Consider the following 19,681-nt stretch of genomic DNA (forward strand, 5'->3'; position numbering starts at 1 on the left):
AAAACGGGGGAGTACTAATATGTCATTTTGTGTGAGAGATTCCATGACATGACTTGATGGCAAGACGAAGTTTGCCGGGACCACTAGTATTACATATACATATACAAATTTATGTATTTCTAATACATATATGATTACTACTGTAAGAAAGCAATAATATTTTGTATATATTATTTTACAATCAAATATTTGAAAACTTGTTTCGAAATGTTCGAAAAATCCCATTTTTTTACCTACAACATTTTTTTTTTATTTTAATGTTTTTAAACATTTATAACAACTTGCAAGTATTTACCCAAGTAACCACGAAGCTGTATATTAATAATTTATGTTTGCTCTATAGTGTACTATCAGATTTTGTTTTAAAGTGACATAATCTTTAAGAGCTTTATAAAGCATAATTAAAGTGGAAAAGGGCCCCACAACAACCAAATTAATGCAATACTTGGTCAGTGCGCATCGTACCTTCGTGCTGTGCGTACACGAATTCTTTCTGCTCTTGGAAGTTTTCTTAAAAACTACCTAAAGTAATAAATCAGTACTTTTCAGTGCTACATAAACAGTACTTTTCAGTGCTAAAATTAAAAACGGTACTTTTCAGTGCTACTAAAACAGTACTTTTCAGTACTATTTTTTCTACTATTGATCCCTTTACGATCCTTGTTTGGACCCGTGCCTTCGATTTTTCGTTGGACCCGTTGGCGAAAGCTAGCGGTGGTAATCCTTCTTAGACACCGTCTTGGGAAAAAACCTCTCGAAGGTCACGTCTTCTTTCGTTTATTAACTAAACATGGTATCAACAACTAACAAAAGGAAGGGTGAATCTCTGAATTCACTACTTCCTTCCAAAAAAGTGGGTTTTAAAACTGTCACTACACGTGGCAAGAATGGAAGAAAGGACGCTTCCCCGGAATGCGAACTTTCTTCCAAGGGTGAAATGAATAATTGTATCGAAATGAGCAATCAAACAAATTTTCCGAACACCAAATCGAAGCAGCCTCTAGCCCAGGCTCTTTGATTCAAGTGAGGAAGCAAAGAGTGCCGCCTATCGTTGTCAGTTGTTCCGAATTTGGGGGATTTAGGCAGGAGATCTTGAACTCCATTAGAGGAATCAAGGTTTCCTTCCAAATCGCAAAGAAAGGAGACTGTCGCGTTTTGCCGGAAACTCTTAAAGATCGTGAACTTCTTCTCAGACATCTCGAAGAGAAGTAGCACAAATTTTTTACTTATGACGACAAAACTGAACGTTTGTTCAAAGTTGTCTTGAATGGTCTCTCAAGTGACTATAAGTCACCTGAAGAGATCAAAAATGGAATAAATGATTTACTTGGATTTTCCCCAGTCCAAGTAATCATTATGAAAAAGAGAACCCAATCTGGCATTGTTCGGAAAGGGCTTTCTCTAGAATATTATTTAGTTCACTTTAACAAAAAAGAACTAAATAATATTAAAGCTTTAGAAAAAGCAAAACTTATGTTCGATGTCCGTGTGACATGGGAACATTTCCAGAAACCTAGAGGAAATTACCAGAACCCCATTCAGTGCCGTCGGTGCCAAAAGTGGGGTCATGGTACAAAAAATTGTCGCATGGATGCTAAATGCATGATTTGCGGAGGTTCTTCTCACGCTAAGGACGACTGTCCTGTGAAAGAAGATACCAGAAAGTTTGAATGCGCCAATTGCAAGGGCCCTCATAAAGCTAACTTTTGGGAATGCCCTTCACGCAAAAGGGTCATTGAGGCTCGTGCCAGGCAGATGAAAGATAATATCCGTTACGATAACGGTCGTTTCCGCAATTTTCCTGGTAGAGTATCGAACAATGCTCATTTTTCAGTTAACGATCGCTTGATCATGAATCATACCCATCAGGAAGATCATAATCATTCGCAAACTAATTTTAATCCGTCGGGTAGCCGTTTGAATCTTTCAATTTCGAATGTATCTACCCACGGTAAATCCTTTGCCGATATCGTAGCAGGAAATTTGAACTCCTCCCCTGTTCGATCCATGGGTACCCATTCTACTTGTTTCAAATCGAATGGAAAAAACCCTACCGCCACAGCTAATTCCGCTTCTTCGTCTACCGGAAATTCTAATGGGAAATCACATGACATGTCTGCCTCTGATTTTAATTTTCTAACTGAACAATTGAATCTAATGAAGCAGTCCAAGTAGGTGTAAAATTTACAAATCAAATTGTTATTGGATTACGTTTTTCTAATGGACCCAAATAATAATTTAAATATTTTAAATTGGAATGCTCGTTCTCTGAATGGTAAAGAGGACGAGCTTTTTATTTTTCTTATGGTATATAGCATATAGCAGTTATTACCGAAACGTATTCAAAGCCTGGATCCAAACTCAAAAGAGATCCTAACTTTTTTGTTTATCGTAATGATCGACTTGATGGGGCATGTGGGGGAGTTGCAATCATCATTCATAGGCGTATTAAACATTAACTGTTTTCATCATTTGAAACTAAAGTTTTTGAAACTTTAGGTGTTTCTGTTGAAACACAGTTTGGTAAATATACTTTCATAGCTGCCTATTTGCCTTTTCAATGCTCTGGACAGCAAGTTAATTTGCTCCAAACTGACTTGCGTAAATTGACTCGCAATAAGTCAAATTTTTTTGTAATTGGTGACTTTAATGCCAAACATCGGTCATGGAATAATTCTCAAAGTAATTCCAACGGCAGAATTTTATTTGATGAGTGCTCTTCAGGATACTTCTCAATTCAATACCCTGATAGCCCTTCATGTTTTTCCTCTTCTAGAAATCCATCTACGATTGATTTGGTCTTAACCGACTCTAGTCATCTTTGTAGCCAACTGATTACTCATGCTGATTTTGATTCTGATCATGTCCCTGTTACATTTCAAATATCCCAAGAAGCGATTCTAAATCCTATATATAAAACGTATGTTGACTCTAATCTTGATGTTAACATTTATTTAGAAACTAAACTTGATATTGACAATGCTCTTGAAACTTTAACAAATTCCATTGTTGAAGCCAGGAGCATTGCAATTCCAAAATGTGAAGTAAAATTTGAATCCGTGATTATAGACGATGATCTTAAACTCTTGATCCGTCTTAAAAACGTGAGGAGAAGGCAATTTCAACGCACTCGCGATCCTGCTATGAAAATTATATGGCAGGATTTGCAGAAAGAAATCAAGAAACGTTTTGCTCAATTAAGAAACAAAAATTTTGAAAATAAAATTTCTCAATTGGACCCTGGCTCTAAGCCCTTTTGGAAATTATCTAAAATCTTGAAAAAACCTCAGAAGCCTATACCGGCATTGAAAGAGGAAAACAAATTATTACTAACTAATTGCGAAAAAGCTCAAAAACTTGCTATGCAGTTTGAAAGTGCGCACAATTTTAATTTAGGACTTACTAGTCCAATTGAAAATGAAGTTACTCAGGAGTTCGAAAATATTCTCAATCAAGAGAACGTTTTCGAAAATGCCTGGGAGACTGATTTGGAAGAAGTGAGAACTATTATTAAAAAATTCATAAATATGAAAGCTCCTGGCGATGATGGAATTTTCTACATCCTCATCAGGAAACTTCCAGAAAGTAGCTTATCATTTCTAATTGATATATTTAACAAATGTTTTCAATTAGCATATTTGTAATGGAAAAATGCTATGGTTGTTCCAATTTTAAAACCAGACAAAAATCCTGCAGAAGCTTCTAGCTATCGTCCAATCAGTTTGCTTTCCTCCATCAGTAAACTTTTTGAAAAGGTTATTTTGAAGAGAATGATGGCCCACATCAACGAAAAATCAATTTTTGCCAATGAACAGTTCGGATTCCGCCATGGACATTCGACCACTCATCAACTGTTACGTGTAACAAATTTGATCCGTTCCAACAAATCTGAAGGCTATTCTACTGGTCTTGCTCTTCTAGACATAGAAAAAGCATTCGACAGTGTTTGGCATGAAGGTTTGATTGTAAAATTAAAAAACTTTAATTTTCCAACATACATTGTTAGAGTAATTCAAATTTATCTGTAAAATCGTACACTTCAGGTTAATAGGGTCCTAAAGCCCTGTCACAATTTTAGTGCCAAACGCTTAAGTTTAGGCCAAAAACACATGTTTACTAAATTTTCTAATGTTTTCCGTTGGTTTAAGCCCAAAAAACATTTTTTTTAGATTTTGTCACATCCTTTGGCTTAAACTCAAATTTTGGGTGTATTTTGTTTTCCGTGTCCCTTACGAAATGTCAGATAGGAACAACCCCAGTGGTCGAACTAAAACCCCTGTGGTGTTTTTGTCGACTAAGCGAACGTCAAACATGATCAAAAGTGTCAAGGTTCATTTATGGACCAAATTTTTAAATTAAAGTTTCAACATGATATAGCCATTATTTGAGCGGGAAAAATTGCTAAAGTAGTTACAGTAACATGCTTTTTCGTGTTATTAAATAAAAACAAGATTTCATTAAAATTTTAGGACCCAATTATCAGAACTCCAGATCTGAAAGACTTCCTGTAAGAGCTGGTGTTCCTCAAGGCAGCATTTTGGGACCAATACCAGTGTTGCCACATTTTTTCCGACTCTCATCTGTGTTTTCGGCTAAAAAAATCTTTTTTATCTTAAGTCAACCTCCAAAAATCTTGGTAAAAATCTGTGACGCAAAAATATCTAAAATTTTCATTTTTTAGGTCGAAAAGAATTTTTGCAAACGAATTATAACTGTTTTTGGCATGTTAACAATTTCCATTTTGTACCTATTCTTCTAAAAGTACGTAATTATTTCTAAAATATTAAAATATTTAAGTTTTTGAGAAAAACTAAACAGAGAAATTGCATTTCTGAGTTAAATTTTCCAAAACCGTGTCTAAAACTCATGAAATATCCTAAAATCTTAAAAATCTTTTTTATCTCGAAAATCTGTGATCTGTGATCAAAGATATCTGTAGGCGAAAACAGGAAAAAATCTGTGTGATTACATATAAATCTGTGTATGTGGCATCACTGACCAATACTATACAATATTTTCACATCTGACTTACCTGAGTTACCTCAGGGATGTCAAAAATCTTTGTTTGCGGATGACACAGGCCTCTCCGCCAAAGGTCGAAGCTTGAGTGTCATCTGTAGTCGATTGCAAAAAAGTTTGGATATTTTTTCTTCATACTTGCAAAAATGGAAGATTTCTCCTAATGCTTCCAAAACTCAACTAATAATATTCCCACATAAACCAAAAGCTCTTTATTTGAAACCTTCAAGTAGACATGTTGTCACGATGAGAGGGGTTCCAATAAATTGGTCAGATGAAGTTAAGTATCTAGGGCTCATGCTAGATAAGAATTTAACTTTCAAAAATCACATTGAGCGCATTCAAGCCAAATGTAATAAATATGTAAAATGTCTTTATCCCCTTATTAATAGAAAATCAAAACTTTGTCTTAAGAACAAGCTTTTGATATTCAAACAAATTTTCAGGCCAGCCATGTTGTATGCTGTACCAATATGGACTAGCTGTTGTAATACCAGGAAGAAAGCTCTGCAGAGAATTCAAAATAAAATTTTGAAAATGATTCTAAGCCCAAGTAACCATGGAGCATTATATCATTGCATATATTGACTTCGCAGCACTAAACCGTATTCGCACCTGCTCACGCGATGCGAAGTTTTCTGGATGCGAAGCTAATGTCAAAGTCGAAACAATGGGACGGTGGCTGTGACGACTCCGGGCGGCTTTGACAGATGTAAATAAGCGGCTAAACTGACCTCTTACACACTAAGTCATCATTGACGAACTTCAATGAAATGTTATACAGCTGGTGAAATCAATATTTCTGACGTCGAAATTTCACCGAAAACTGTTTTATTTTTATCAATTATGATGTGTGTTACTCTAATTTGGCAAGTAATATTGATAATCTTTGTGAAGTCTCATTTATTTTGATGCATGTGGTGTAAGAAATCAAGAGAGTTTTTATACTTTGTTCTGAGCAATTTTCTCTAACTGTGTAAATAAGTTCGCAGCTCTAAACAGAACTGCGATCGCATTCTGGATTTTACCAGAAAATACAATATAATGTAGCTGCATTGTCGTAAGCCTACCAATAAAGAAGTTTAAAAGTGGAAAAGGGCCCTTTTACAGTTGCACTAATGCAAAAACGACGATAAAGCAATGAAGCAATTTATAAAATAACATTAGTGCAGCAGTGCAATTTATAAAGTGATATTAGTGCATTGATACATTTGTAATGTAAAGTTAATGCTATATTGCTTGACAGCTCTTGAAATATGTCGAATAAAGGCAATGTTACATCAATGTTGTTGATATGCAGTAGAATACGTGCAATGTTATAATGCTTGTGGTTACTTGGGATATTATTAACTGCATATGCCGTGTCAATCCAAATTATTTGTCGTGCTTTTGAAACTAATTATTATTTCACATATTATTTACAAACAAGCCTCACTGGTTTGTATTGGTTAGTCAAATGCAATCTTGTCGCACTCCCTGTCTGTAAAAATCAAGTGTTCTTCATATAATTTCTGTCATTGGTCCTTAAGAAGCGCTCTATATGAACTGCATATGACATGTAATGAGCTTTTCCGTCCCGATGTGAATGTTATATGAAAATCCAATAGTGCCAAATTATATGCGTACCATATACCGTTGAACAACCAAATCGGCTCAGTGTAGGCCAGCAAATCAGCCTTTAATAAATAATGCTCCCGCATCGGACTAAATTATACTGCTTCGCGTTAGAAAATGGGTTAACCAACGTGCGAAGTTCGGTTTTTGACCAATTTCGCCGCGTCGCAAGTCGATTCTCAATAGTGCGCATAATGCACACGGTGAAGGGCATAGATGCGCACTATAGCGAAGTGACTCGCGACGCGGCGAAGTTGGTCAAAAATCGAACTTCGCACGTTGGTTCATCCATTTTTAGTCGCGAAGCAGTATATGTGTTATTATATTATTCAATAATATGTTTTTATGGTCATAGTTTTCTATTGATTATTTATCTTAGAAATGAAACATTAGGTCGTATGAATAAACTGAGCAAAAGCTTTTACTTTACTCAGATCCACCTGTCAGATCATTTTCTTGAGCATTTACTCAAGTTGGTATGATTTATTATAATCGATTATAATCGATTTACATTTTATATATTTCAAAAAGAGTAAATTTTACACTGTTTCTTAGAAAAATGTTTTTGGATAATGGGTAAAATTCACTCGTTAATCTGACGTACAAGCCGTTTACTCTTTAAGCTAGGTATGCTATTCCGCTCAAGAAAAGTAAAAATTTCTGCTCAAGAAATGGTCAAGAAATTTCCTACAGTGAGCTCCATTTGAAATGACGTTTCTTTTCAACTGCGTACTGCGATCAAAGAAAAATGCTTTTCTTGAGCATTTCTTGCAATAAATTTCCCACGCATCGAGATAGGCGATTACCAGAGTGGATTTAGATAGATTTACAGGCACTCTAGCGATTACTTTTCTGTTGAAGTGCATACTTCGCTTTAATGAGTAAAGGCCCTTTACTCTTTTTATGAGTACTAGTACCAGTTTCTTTCGAAGAGGGTACTTTTTTACCCTTTAAAGGGTACTTTGATCTTACAGTGTTGTTTGATAGTCGACAAACGACGACGCCATTAAAATTCGTTTTTCGAAACAATAATTGTTAATTATTATTGTTCGCGTTTGAATCTTTATTTGAGTGGTTTTATCACGAAAATATGGACACAAAATTTTAAAACTAATGCCTCAGTATCGGTTTCGGTAAAAAAAAACAATACGACGGGATCAGAATTCCGATCCGGTGGGTAAAATTAAATATCCAAACGGTCGTTGGAACGAAATCCGCTTACTTGTATTTATACGATTTTTGCTTCCATTTAACAGGACCAGAAGGAAGAATCATATATCCGGTGCTTGGCCAACCATCATCGTTAGCATCAGCGGCAACAACTCGATTGAATGGGGGCCGTGCTAGCAATCCGGATAGGTTAACCATCAATGTGTCCCCGAAGGACGTAGTCATTTCAATGTCTTCGCTATAACAGCTAATTCCGGATCTTCCGCCAGATCAATAAGCCTAGGCAGGGAATTAAGGCAACTATAAGCAGGTGATATGACCTACGAATTGATTGCGGATTGTGTCGGAGAATCGGATCGACAAGATTAGCACCGTCGGTGTGGTTATTGATTCCAATCCGCAAGGGAGGGCTTTCTGGAGAAGCTGGCCTTGCAGTCGACGCATTTTTTTTCTGGCGAGAAGCAAAACGATGTCGCAATTTCAAGGAGCTGGAAAACCACAGTCCGGAACAGATGATTCTGCCTGGGGTAGGCGATTTAGTGCGTTGCCTATGTGCAGAATTTACGACCACCAACGGAGTTGAACTACAAGGATATTTCCATTATATGACTTTGAAGAATCTTCGTCAGATTGCTTGGATCGTACGGACCTAAAAGGGTAATTATTCCTATGAATCTCTCCCTTAGCTTAAAGGCCGGTTTGCTACTGACAAGAAAAGGAATCGCCTATCTCGATGCGTGGAAAATTTCTCCCAAGAAATGGTCCAGAAAATCACTTTTTTCTGATCGCAGTACGCAGTTGAGAAGAAATGTCACTTCAAAGGGGGCTCTCTGTAGGAAATTTCTTGACCCTTTCAGTCAAGGAATTTCTTTACTTTTCTTGAGCGAAACAGCATACTTAGCTTAAGGCTGGTTTGCTACTGACAAGAAAAGGAATCGCCTATCTCGATGCGTGTAAAATTTCTTCCAAGAAATTGTCAAGAAAATCACATTTTTCTGATCGCAGTACGCAGTTGAGAAGAAATGTCACTTCAAATGGGGCTCTCTGTAGGAAATTTCTTGACCCATTTTCGCTCTCGTTCTCGTTCTCGTCCATTCTTGACCGGAGGACGAAAAACACATTTCTGCAAAAAAACGACCTAAATTTTTTTTTCTCGTCTAGAGAGCTTCCAAATTCACCCCGGTGCCCTAGGAGAATCGCTAGTGACCACCTAGGCACCGGAGGACGAGAAACACATTTCTGCAAAAAAACGACCCAATTTTTTTTTCTCGTCTAGAGTGCTTCCAAATTCACCCCGGTGCCTTAGGAGAATCGCTAGTGACCACCTAGGCACCGGAGGACGAGAAACACATTTCTGCAAAAAAAAACGACCCAATTTTTTTTTTCTCGTCTAGAGTGCTTCCAAATTCACCCCGGTGCCCTGGGAGAATCGCTAGTGACCACCTAGGCACCGGAGGACGAGAAACACATTTCTGCAAAAAAAACGACCCAATTTTTTTTTTCTCGTCTAGAGTGCTTCCAAATTCACCCCGGTGCCCTAGGAGAATCGCTAGTGACCACCTAGGCACCGGAGGACGAGAAACACATTTCTGCAAAAAAAACGACCCAAATTTTTTTTTCTCGTCTAGAGTGCTTCCAAATTCACCCCGGTGCCCTAGGAGAATCGCTAGTGACCACCTAGGCACCGGAAGACGAGAAACACATTTCTGCATAAAAAACGACCCAAATTTTTTTTCTCGTCTAGAGTGCTTCCAAATTCACCCCGGTGCCCTAGGAGAATCGCTAGTGACCACCTAGGCACCGGAGGACGAGAAACACATTTCTGCAAAAAAAACGACCCAATTTTTTTTTCGCGCCCTAGAGTACTTCCAAATTTACCCCGGTGCCCTAGGAGAATCGCTAGTGACCACCTAGGCACCGGAGGACGAGAAACACATTTCTGCAAAAAAAACGACCCAATTTTTTTTTCTCGTCTAGAGTGCTTCCAAATTCACCCCGGTGCCCTAGGAGAATCGCTAGTGACCACCTAGGCACCGGAGGACGAGAAACACATTTCTGCAAAAAAAACGACCCAATTTTTTTTTCTCGTCTAGAGTGCTTCCAAATTCACCCCGGTGCCCTAGGAGAATCGCTAGTGACCACCTAGGCACCGGAGGACGAGAAACACATTTCTGCAAAAAAAACGACCCAAATTTTTTTTTCTCGTCTAGAGTGCTTCCAAATTCACCCCGGTGCCCTAGGAGAATCGCTAGTGACCACCTAGGCACCGGAGGACGAGAAACACATTTCTGCAAAAAAAACGACCCAATTTTTTTTTCTCGTCTAGAGTGCTTCCAAATTCACCCCGGTGCCCTAGGAGAATCGCTAGTGACCACCTAGGCACCGGAGGACGAGAAACACATTTCTGCAAAAAAAACGACCCAATTTTTTTTTCTCGTCTAGAGTGCTTCCAAATTCACCCCGGTGCCCTAGGAGAATCGCTAGTGACCACCTAGGCACCGGAGGACGAGAAACACATTTCTGCAAAAAAAACGACCCAAATTTTTTTTTCTCGTCTAGAGTGCTTCCAAATTCACCCCGGTGCCCTAGGAGAATCGCTAGTGACCACCTAGGCACCGGAGGACGAGAAACACATTTCTGCAAAAAAAACGACCCAATTTTTTTTTCTCGTCTAGAGTGCTTCCAAATTCACCCCGGTGCCCTAGGAGAATCGCTAGTGACCACCTAGGCACCGGAGGACGAGAAACACATTTCTGCAAAAAAAAACGACCCAATTTTTTTTTCTCGTCTAGAGTGCTTCCAAATTCACCCCGGTGCCCTAGGAGAATCGCTAGTGACCACCTAGGCACCGGAGGACGAGAAACACATTTCTGCAAAAAAAACGACCCAATTTTTTTTTCTCGTCTAGAGTGCTTCCAAATTCACCCCGGTGCCCTAGGAGAATCGCTAGTGACCACCTAGGCACCGGAGGACGAGAAACACATTTCTGCAAAAAAAAACGACCCAATTTTTTTTTCTCGTCTAGAGTGCTTCCAAATTCACCCCGGTGCCCTAGGAGAATCGCTAGTGACCACCTAGGCACCGGAGGACGAGAAACACATTTCTGCAAAAAAAACGACCCAATTTTTTTTTCTCGTCTAGAGTGCTTCCAAATTCACCCCGGTGCCCTAGGAGAATCGCTAGTGACCACCTAGGCACCGGAGGACGAGAAACACATTTCTGCAAAAAAAACGACCCAATTTTTTTTTCGCGCCCTAGAGTGCTTCCAAATTCACCCCGGTGCCCTAGGAGAATCGCTAGTGACCACCTAGGCACCGGAGGACGAGAAACACATTTCTGCAAAAAAAACGACCCAATTTTTTTTTCTCGTCTAGAGTGCTTCCAAATTCACCCCGGTGCCCTAGGAGAATCGCTAGTGACCACCTAGGCACCGGAGGACGAGAAACACATTTCTGCAAAAAAAACGACCCAAATTTTTTTTTCTCGTCTAGAGTGCTTCCAAATTCACCCCGGTGCCCTAGGAGAATCGCTAGTGACCACCTAGGCACCGGAGGACGAGAAACACATTTCTGCAAAAAAAAACGACCCAATTTTTTTTTCTCGTCTAGAGTGCTTCCAAATTCACCCCGGTGCCCTAGGAGAATCGCTAGTGACCACCTAGGCACCGGAGGACGAGAAACACATTTCTGCAAAAAAACGACCCAATTTTTTTTTCTCGTCTAGAGTGCTTCCAAATTCACCCCGGTGCCCTAGGAGAATCGCTAGTGACCACCTAGGCACCGGAGGACGAGAAACACATTTCTGCAAAAAAAACGACCCAAATTTTTTTTTCTCGTCTAGAGTGCTTCCAAATTCACCCCGGTGCCCTAGGAGAATCGCTAGTGACCACCTAGGCACCGGAGGACGAGAAACACATTTCTGCAAAAAAAACGACCCAATTTTTTTTTCTCGTCTAGAGTGCTTCCAAATTCACCCCGGTGCCCTAGGAGAATCGCTAGTGACCACCTAGGCACCGGAGGACGAGAAACACATTTCTGCAAAAAAAACGACCCAAATTTTTTTTTCTCGTCTAGAGTGCTTCCAAATTCACCCCGGTGCCCTAGGAGAATCGCTAGTGACCACCTAGGCACCGGAGGACGAGAAACACATTTCTGCAAAAAAAAACGACCCAAATTTTTTTTTCTCGTCTAGAGTGCTTCCAAATTCACCCCGGTGCCCTAGGAGAATCGCTAGTGACCACCTAGGCACCGGAGGACGAGAAACACATTTCTGCAAAAAAAAACGACCCAAATTTTTTTTTCTCGTCTAGAGTGCTTCCAAATTCACCCCGGTGCCCTAGGAGAATCGCTAGTGACCACCTAGGCACCGGAGGACGAGAAACACATTTCTGCAAAAAAAACGACCCAATTTTTTTTTCTCGTCTAGAGTGCTTCCAAATTCACCCCGGTGCCCTAGGAGAATCGCTAGTGACCACCTAGGCACCGGAGGACGAGAAACACATTTCTGCAAAAAAAACGACCCAATTTTTTTTTCTCGTCTAGAGTGCTTCCAAATTCACCCCGGTGCCCTAGGAGAATCGCTAGTGACCACCTAGGCACCGGAGGACGAGAAACACATTTCTGCAAAAAAAACGACCCAATTTTTTTTTCTCGTCTAGAGTGCTTCCAAATTCACCCCGGTGCCCTAGGAGAATCGCTAGTGACCACCTAGGCACCGGAGGACGAGAAACACATTTCTGCAAAAAAAACGACCCAATTTTTTTTTCTCGTCTAGAGTGCTTCCAAATTCACCCCGGTGCCCTAGGAGAATCGCTAGTGACCACCTAGGCACCGGAGGACGAGAAACACATTTCTGCAAAAAAAACGACCCAATTTTTTTTTCTCGTCTAGAGTGCTTCCAAATTCACCCCGGTGCCCTAGGAGAATCGCTAGTGACCACCTAGGCACCGGAGGACGAGAAACACATTTCTGCAAAAAAAACGACCCAAATTTTTTTTTCTCGTCTAGAGTGCTTCCAAATTCACCCCGGTGCCCTAGGAGAATCGCTAGTGACCACCTAGGCACCGGAGGACGAGAAACACATTTCTGCAAAAAAAACGACCCAATTTTTTTTTCTCGTCTAGAGTGCTTCCAAATTCACCCCGGTGCCCTAGGAGAATCGCTAGTGACCACCTAGGCACCGGAGGACGAGAAACACATTTCTGCAAAAAAAACGACCCAATTTTTTTTTCGCGCCCTAGAGTGCTTCCAAATTCACCCCGGTGCCCTAGGAGAATCGCTAGTGACCACCTAGGCACCGGAGGACGAGAAACACATTTCTGCAAAAAAAACGACCCAATTTTTTTTTCTCGTCCTAGAGTGCTTCCAAATTCACCCCGGTGCCCTAGGAGAATCGCTAGTGACCACCTAGGCACCGGAGGACGAGAAACACATTTCTGCAAAAAAAACGACCCAATTTTTTTTTCGCGCCTAGAGTGCTTCCAAATTCACCCCGGTGCCCTAGGAGAATCGCTAGTGACCACCTAGGCACCGGAGGACGAGAAACACATTTCTGCAAAAAAAACGACCCAAATTTTTTTTTCTCGTCTAGAGTGCTTCCAAATTCACCCCGGTGCCCTAGGAGAATCGCTAGTGACCACCTAGGCACCGGAGGACGAGAAACACATTTCTGCAAAAAAAACGACCCAAATTTTTTTTTCGCGCCTAGAGTGCTTCCAAATTCACCCCGGTGCCCTAGGAGAATCGCTAGTGACCACCTAGGCACCGGAGGACGAGAAACACATTTCTGCAAAAAAAACGACCCAAATTTTTTTTTCGCGTCCTAGAGTGCTTCCAAATTCACCCCGGTGCCCTAGGAGAATCGCTAGTGACCACCTAGGCACCGGAGGACGAGAAACACATTTCTGCAAAAAAAACGACCCAATTTTTTTTTCGCGCCCTAGAGTGCTTCCAAATTCACCCCGGTGCCCTAGGAGAATCGCTAGTGACCACCTAGGCACCGGAGGACGAGAAACACATTTCTGCAAAAAAAACGACCCAAATTTTTTTTTCTCGTCTAGAGTGCTTCCAAATTCACCCCGGTGCCCTAGGAGAATCGCTAGTGACCACCTAGGCACCGGAGGACGAGAAACACATTTCTGCAAAAAAAACGACCCAATTTTTTTTTCGCGCCCTAGAGTGCTTCCAAATTCACCCCGGTGCCCTAGGAGAATCGCTAGTGACCACCTAGGCACCGGAGGACGAGAAACACATTTCTGCAAAAAAAACGACCCAAATTTTTTTTTCTCGTCTAGAGTGCTTCCAAATTCACCCCGGTGCCCTAGGAGAATCGCTAGTGACCACCTAGGCACCGGAGGACGAGAAACACATTTCTGCAAAAAAAACGACCCAAATTTTTTTTTCTCGTCCTAGAGTGCTTCCAAATTCACCCCGGTGCCCTAGGAGAATCGCTAGTGACCACCTAGGCACCGGAGGACGAGAAACACATTTCTGCAAAAAAAACGACCCAAATTTTTTTTCTCGTCTAGAGTGCTTCCAAATTCACCCCGGTGCCCTAGGAGAATCGCTAGTGACCACCTAGGCACCGGAGGACGAGAAACACATTTCTGCAAAAAAAACGACCCAAATTTTTTTTTCTCGTCTAGAGTGCTTCCAAATTCACCCCGGTGCCCTAGGAGAATCGCTAGTGACCACCTAGGCACCGGAGGACGAGAAACACATTTCTGCAAAAAAAACGACCCAATTTTTTTTTCTCGCCTAGAGTGCTTCCAAATTCACCCCGGTGCCCTAGGAGAATCGCTAGTGACCACCTAGGCACCGGAGGACGAGAAACACATTTCTGCAAAAAAAACGACCCAATTTTTTTTTCGCGCCCTAGAGTGCTTCCAAATTCACCCCGGTGCCCTAGGAGAATCGCTAGTGACCACCTAGGCACCGGAGGACGAGAAACACATTTCTGCAAAAAAAACGACCCAAATTTTTTTTTCTCGTCTAGAGTGCTTCCAAATTCACCCCGGTGCCCTAGGAGAATCGCTAGTGACCACCTAGGCACCGGAGGACGAGAAACACATTTCTGCAAAAAAAACGACCCAAATTTTTTTTTCTCGTCTAGAGTGCTTCCAAATTCACCCCGGTGCCCTAGGAGAATCGCTAGTGACCACCTAGGCACCGGAGGACGAGAAACACATTTCTGCAAAAAAAACGACCCAATTTTTTTTTCGCGCCTAGAGTGCTTCCAAATTCACCCCGGTGCCCTAGGAGAATCGCTAGTGACCACCTAGGCACCGGAGGACGAGAAACACATTTCTGCAAAAAAAACGACCCAAATTTTTTTTTCTCGTCTAGAGTGCTTCCAAATTCACCCCGGTGCCCTAGGAGAATCGCTAGTGACCACCTAGGCACCGGAGGACGAGAAACACATTTCTGCAAAAAAAACGACCCAAATTTTTTTTTCTCGTCTAGAGTGCTTCCAAATTCACCCCGGTGCCCTAGGAGAATCGCTAGTGACCACCTAGGCACCGGAGGACGAGAAACACATTTCTGCAAAAAAAAACGACCCAAATTTTTTTTTCTCGTCTAGAGTGCTTCCAAATTCACCCCGGTGCCCTAGGAGAATCGCTAGTGACCACCTAGGCACCGGAGGACGAGAAACACATTTCTGCAAAAAAAACGACCCAAATTTTTTTTCTCGTCTAGAGTGCTTCCAAATTCACCCCGGTGCCCTAGGAGAATCGCTAGTGACCACCTAGGCACCGGAGGACGAGAAACACATTTCTGCAAAAAAAAACGACCCAATTTTTTTTTCGCGCCCTAGAGTGCTTCCAAATTCACCCCGGTGCCCTAGGAGAATCGCTAGTGACCACCTAGGCACCGGAGGACGAGAAACACATTTCTGCAAAAAAAACGACCCAATTTTTTTTTTCTCGTCTAGAGTGCTTCCAAATTCACCCCGGTGCCCTAGGAGAATCGCTAGTGACCACCTAGGCACCGGAGGACGAGAAACACATTTCTGCAAAAAAACGACCCAAATTTTTTTTTCTCGTCTAGAGTGCTTCCAAATTTACCTCGGTGCCCTAGGAGAATCGCTAGTGACCACCTAGGCACCGAAGGACGAGAAACACATTTCTGCAAAAAAAAACGACCCAAATATTTTTTCGCGTTCGGTGAAATTTAACCCATATTTGGGTCGACTGATATTAGCGTGTTGTTTATAAACAATATTTCTGATGTGGCCGCCTTCGGCGACCCGATTTGACAGTAGCGTCGCGACGCCGCATCCAAAACAGTTCACGGCCTCACTAACACCAATAAAGCATCATATCCGTATACAAAAACGATAAGTGCGGCAGAAACCGACGCGGCCCGGCTGCGCCGGCCCTTTATTTTAGAACATGGTTTTTTTTGTACTAAAGTCATTCAACGGGGCAAGGTATCTAGAGAGGCTGCGAGGGAGGTAATCATTTCAATGGGCCTTTTCATGCGAAAAATAAGTTGCACACTCAATCACGATTTGCTTCCCGCATAGATCAAAACCGTACCGCAAGGGTATATTCACAAATTTCATAACGCCAAAAAATGGCCATTTTCAACACCCACCCACTCCCTCATAACCCATTTTGTAAGAACATTTTCCGAATTTTGTATGACCTGTAACATCTTGAAGACACCCACCCAGTGGTGGAAAAGTTCACATCACGAAGCAGCTCATGAGTGCATACCAACGCATAATGAGTCTATTCACAAATTTTATAACGCTGAAGGGGATGGATGGGTGTAAGGGCCCATTCACAAATTACATAACGCTGAAGGGGGTGGGTGGGTGTCTGACATGTGTTACAGCTCATACAAAATTTCTAATATGTTCATACAAAAAGCGTTACGAGGGGGTGGGTGGGTATCAAAAATGACCATTTTCGGCGTTATGAAATTTGTGAATAAACCCTAATCGTGATGTTACACTTCATACAAATTTTGTAAAGTCAAGCATAATTAAAAATAAACAAATCAAGATTTGCTTTGCGTAGGCTTGACAAACGTATAATCTACGTACTGAGTCTATAAAAGTATTCCTACAACAATTTTTTTGATTTTTAAAAATAAATTTAAATTATGCCCTATGTGTACTTTACTCAGTATTTTTAATTTGGCTACATACACCCTTCGTTTGCAAAGCGACTCAACTGTCAACATTTTTCTTGCTAGCACATACACCGTAGATATGCTCATAGTTAAGCGACCTATATGCAGAATCAAAACATAAAATTATAAACACCAGATACGTCATACTGTTTCCGAATAAGTAAACATGTTGGAAATCGAGAGTTTTCATAGTTGCAGCTAGCTGACGGGTCGGCAAACTGATGTGGATCATCATCAGTATTCGGTTTTAGCCATTATTTCTCACCAAATTTCTCACAAGAACTGTTCTCCTTTTACTTTTATTACTCATGGCTCCGTCCGGTGCTCCTGTTGGTCGAGTTGAAATTGGAAACATTCGAAAACCAATATTCGTTGTCGTTGAAAGTTGAAACTGACGAATTGACTAACTTTATTAAGTTTCATGGGAATTTTCAAACCGGTGTATGTGCAACTTCAAAACAATAGAGCTTAGTGACATTTGAACACACGTAGACTAGCATACGCTCGTCATACACAGTTTGTTTTTGTTTTCCTCAAAGAAACTTGCACACGCTTTCCAGACTCATCAAAATGCATATGGAAATATTAGCCAATTTGAAAAATTTACACCCGGTTTCTGGGTGTTTTTCGTGACTGAGTGCATATTGTTTTCCTCTAAGGTTCACAACTACATCTACACTAGGGCACCTATACCATTGGGCGTGATAACCACTATACTGGTGTATATCAATGTGATGGATTTCACTAAGGTGGCGCAGATCATTGGTGCGTGCCACTAGTTCTCTCTTTCATTCTCCCGCTGTTCTTATGCAGCGCAAATAGTGACGTCACTATTTGCGCTGCATAAGAACAGCGGGAGAATGAAAGAGAGAACTAGTGGCACGCATCAATGATCTGCGCCACCTTAGTAAAATCCATCACATTGGGTGTATATGCCGTGACGCATGTGAAAAACGAACTGTCAAACCGACGCATCAAGCAAGGTGTATGTATCAATCAAGGTATGATATCGACGAACCATCCATGGTGTATGTGAGCAGCACAAAGCAAAAGGGTTTATTCAATAATTTTACTAGTTTTTCAATCTAATTCAAAACAAATCAGTATTATTTAAAAGTGGTTAGAAACAGTGTGCTTTATTTCAACTTCTAGTAGACACAGCAATAGAAAAAATGCAAAACGTTTAAAACAGGATTTAAAAAGCTTTACAATATTTTGCATCGCATTTTTCTCGAAACCATCCGAATGTTAGATATGCCGATTTGAAAAATTATGCTTGAAGTATTCATACAAAAACCGTTACGCGGTGGTGAGTTAGTTTCGAAAATGGCCATTTTCGGCGTTTTGAAATTTGCGAATGAACCCTAACAAAAATCACAGACTCGGGAACTGGCTAGGTGCGAGTAAGTCCGCACGCGTCTGTTCGGGAGAACATGTCAAAAGAAGTAGCAACAAGCTTGGGAACATTTACTCCCGAGTAACCGAGCAAGGTGTGATTTATTATGGTTTTGACAGACAAATTAATTATATAACCATCAAATCGACAGCAAACTACTAGTTTGTGGTCAAAAACCCTCGGAAACTATAAATCTCGGAGGGGAAGCAGCTTTTTTACCAAAAGCAAAATATGACTCTGAACAGCTCCGAACACGTTCACGAATCGCGATTAGCTTCGGTTACTCGGGAGCACGACAGATTTGAGTAAACCAGCGCTCTGACGCTCGGGAGCGTTTAGTTTTGTTTTTGTTCCAGTTCAGCAGAAATGTTCGCCACACCTATCCCCTTTAGCGTTATGAAATATGTGAATGGGCCCAGATATCACCAGTACCACAACTCGTATGTTCAAGTACTAATCAGTGAACAATTAATATGGAAGTCAGCATACCGTTGTGGTGTTTAGCGCCAAACTTGGTACTAATAGTACGGATGGCATTTTAACTTATCCTCCGCTTAAAACTATTTCAGTAGCTGAAACTTGAGCTGAGCGACGCCTCATAACTTGATCTAAGCAGATTTCATCAAACATCCTGAACAATTAACGTTTTGATGGCCTTGGTATCCTCCATGATCAAAATGCCAGCTCCAGAAGCAAGTTCCCCGCAAATCAAATGACCGAGAATTCATCCATAATGGGAACATTTTTAATGGATCATTGAAATAACCAAAACGGCCGCTATGGAAAGCATAGATAGCGCCACCGTAGCCTTGTGTGTTTGACAGAACAGCAATGCTGTCACAATGTTAAATCCCATATACAGTGGCGCCTTTGTTTTGATGCGGCGAGTACTTACAAAAACTACCTTCAATGATTCATTGCTGCAACACAAAACAAATCTTTATTATTCCAAATCAATAACTTGTGTAATAAATCACTTAGGGCTCATTCATTTATTTCATAACGCCGAAAATGACCATTTTTTACACCCACCCACCCCCTCGTGACGCTTTTTGTATGAATATTCTACAAATTTTGTATGAGCCGTAACATCATGAGGACACCCACCCACCCCCTTTAGCGTTATGAAATTTGTGAATAAGCCCTTACCTATAATAATAGTTACATGTTACGACGATTCATTATAATTTTTGCCAGAAAACCTTATTTTAAAGCCACCAAAACACAAAGCTGTTGGATGCACGAAAATCATCGACTAATTTGTGGAAAAGTCCAAATCATAAAATCTCAACATTCCAGCTTTTTAAAAGCGCCAATGGCTGCCGCAAACGGGCTCGCTTTCTGG

The sequence above is a fragment of the Aedes aegypti genome, chromosome 2 (assembly GCF_002204515.2).
Source record: "Aedes aegypti strain LVP_AGWG chromosome 2, AaegL5.0 Primary Assembly, whole genome shotgun sequence".
NCBI lineage: Eukaryota > Metazoa > Arthropoda > Insecta > Diptera > Culicidae > Aedes > Aedes aegypti.